Source organism: Ursus maritimus, unplaced genomic scaffold, assembly GCF_017311325.1.
Source record: "Ursus maritimus isolate PB19 unplaced genomic scaffold, ASM1731132v1 scaffold_20, whole genome shotgun sequence".
Taxonomy (NCBI): Eukaryota; Metazoa; Chordata; class Mammalia; order Carnivora; family Ursidae; genus Ursus; species Ursus maritimus.
The window spans coordinates 25,010,470-25,013,772 of record NW_024424453.1 but is presented as its reverse complement, the minus strand read 5'-3'; the positions used below and the strand labels follow the sequence as shown (position 1 = coordinate 25,013,772).

At 37.5% G+C, this 3,303-nt stretch overlaps 1 pseudogene; it reads left to right on the top strand.

Moving 5' to 3' along the window:
• The first annotated feature begins 2,332 nt into the window (after positions 1-2,332).
• Positions 2,333-2,844, top strand: LOC103681728 (annotated as a pseudogene).
• Positions 2,845-3,303: the final 459 nt, after the last annotated feature.

Below are 3,303 nucleotides of genomic sequence, written 5' to 3'. Positions count from 1 at the left end.
CTCTGTTCTTTCCTTTCTGCCCTGAACTAGCTGGTCCTTTACTGTCCCCATTAAAATTCAGGAGACATGAGAAAAAGAGGCTAACAGTGGCTGCCTAAGACACCATAATGTCCGTCTTGACACCATTTCCTTACTTTTGAAAGTGACATCAAGGCGCTTTCCCCTCTCCCTGCTTGAAAATCATTTCCAAATACCAAGGAGAAAAAACAAATAAGCAAACAAAGTTCATGTTCATTGACTGAGGTACAATATATAGAGAGTGGGAAAGCAGATGGGTAAGTAAAATAAATTACTGAGAGGAGCAGAAAGGTAAATGTAATTATTTGCAGAGAGTAACTAGTGAGAAGGAATTCAATTCAACCACACAACCCCAGAAAGACTCAGTTAAGCAACATGTACTTCAGAAGACAGGGTGGAAGGGAACTGAAAACAGAGGAATTGTTTAGTCCATATAAGAAGCAATTTGACTCTCCAAGTTCCTATCACTTCACGGCAGAGTCAAGTGATCAATCCACTACCCCCAGGGTACTGGAAGTATATTCTCTGGAAAAATTAAACAAGAGAACTCTACATTTGAATCAGAACAGAGGAAGTAGAAAGTGAGATGCCAAACTGAAAATGGGAAAGGAAGATTACTTGAAAACCACTGAAGAGAGAAACCCTCCCTGACATTTTTCCCACCGAAATTCCAGAATGCTATCAGTCAGGCTCATACATGGAGGCGAAAAACTGAAAGATTCTTCTCTGTAGAAAGTAAACTGCCCCAAAGGCAAGGCCTCACCCACATACACAGAATTTCCAATAAACTTTTTAGAAACTCACTCTTAAATATAAATGGATAACAGCATTTTACCATGAAAACATGGACCAAAAACAAAGAAACAAAGGGGAATTTGAAGGAAATAGAGACAATGCTAGGAACAGAAGACATGTCATTAATGAAGGGCCATAATTACTGTCCTTCAAAAAAAAATATTATATCCATGAGATAAAAGTAGCATATTTTAGAAAATTGTCAGAAAAGAATTCTTAGAAATTACATATATGATTAGCCAAAATCTAAAAGTTAATAAAATGGTCAAAAATAGAACAAAAAAGAAGAGGGGAAAATGGATGTGAAAAGAAAATTAGAAAATCAGTCCTGGAGGTCCAACATACAACTAGGAAGAATTTCAGGAGGAGAGAACAGATAAGATTTTGAAGAGGAAATTATTTTTTTTAAATACCAGAAAGTATCTAAGAAGTAAAGGACATGAGATTTTAGATTGAATGAACCTGCCCAGTATTTATCCAGTGAATAAAATAAGACCCTGCCAAGGTACATTATCATAAAATTTAAGAGTATAGAGAAGACCCAAAGAATTTTCAAAAAAGCAGTTTACCTACAAAGAATCAAGCAAAAGAAGCCATGAACCTTTTCAACAACAACTGAATGAATATGGTTTTCAACATAGAATTCTCGGTATCAAACAAAAGTGAAGATAGAATAAGTCAATTTACACACATGCAAGGTATCAAATTTTTATCTTTCATGAACCTTTTCTCTGGTAGATGTATTCTAACAAAATGAAGAAAAGATACGGAAAGGTATGGAATCCTAGAAACATGGTATCTACTCTAGGATCATGAATCTCCATGATAATAGCATAGAAATTGCCAGGCTATATGACAGCACTAGAGACTCCAGAACTCAATCCAGGGTAAGCTGGAAAACAGAGGGTTTCGGGTGGGGTGTCTCAGAGCAAAGAGATGAACTGAGAATTTTTACCATGTGACACGTTGTATTGAGAGGAGGTTTACTGAGAGTTGGAGGATGTTGGAAAACATAGCCATGAGTTAAAGAAAATTAAGTGAATGCAAAAAGAAGACAATAGTTAATTCCAAGAAAAGTCGGAAGTCATACAAGAAAGGAAACATACACTACATACTATAATACACTGTAACACTACAATAGATGATCCATTATAGGACTCTGCCTTGCAAAGCAAGGAAGAGTATTTTCACAACTACAGCAACACTGCATAGGTATTTAACTGAAAATTGTGATACATATAGAGAAGAAAAGGAGAAGGTAATGGGATAGATGAGAATGCTAAAAATCTTCGTCTACTGTAATATAAACTCAATGTGTAAATGTGATGAAAAAGGAACACAGTAGATATATGGACTAAATACCATAAAAGAAACCTAGGCATTTTTAAATGGTTGCTTTATTTCAGGATGGAGAAGGAAGCATGAAGAGAAGGGTAGGACTGCTATTTTTGGTTAAATGACTTTAGCACTAGCCACTTCCCGCTTCCCTGTGGGTGGGTCATTTCTGTGTCCCTGCAGTATGGGGCAGGAGACCACCAAGGCAGACGCAGTGACTGAGGCTGATGTAAATCCAAAGGCCTACCTCCTCGCAGATGCCCACCTCACCAAGAAACTACTGGACCTGTTCAGCAGTCATGGAACTACAAGCAGCTTCGGAAAGGAGCCAATGAAACCACTGAAACTCTCCACAGAGACATCTCTGAGTTCATCACGATGGCTGCAGACGCTGAGCGCCTGGAGATCATCCTGCACCTTCCACCGCTGTGCAAGGATAAGAATGTGTCCTACGTGTTTGTGCACCCCTGCTCCAAGCAGGCCCTAGGGTGGGCCTGTGGGGTTTCCAGGCCTGTCATTGCCTGTTCTGTCACCATGAAAGAAGGCTCGCAGCTGAAGCGGCAGATCCTGTCCATTCAGCAGTCACTTGGTACCAGCCCTAAGAGGCCTGACTCCTGTTTCCTGCCACAATGTGGGTCGGATGTATGTATTCTTTATCATATCAGAAGGACAGTGCTAGTGCGTCAATTCTTGTGAGCATCCTAATAAATATATTCATATTCTAAAACAAGACTTAGCAATATTTGACTATTTAATTTAAAATACTGATAAACATAAAAGTTGAGTGGTAAGTCACTCTCTTTTATATTGGCTTTTTCATATTATAAAATAAATGTGGGCTTATTGAAGAAGACTTGGAAGATACGTAATAATTTGAAGAAGAAAATTGAAAACTATCCATTCTTTATCCACAGAGAATCTTGAATCTACATTGCTAACCATTCTTTATTCCTCTGTGGATTATTTTACACAACAGAAACTATTATCTGAATACAATGTATATCTTTTTTAGCCTGCTATTTTATAATCAGAAGTTTCCATACATTTACATATCTTTCAGAAACATTTTTATTTGCTGTATAATGGTCCATCTGTTGATATAACATAACTATTGCCATATTTTCAGACATTTTTTTAGATTTCCCTGTTATAAAC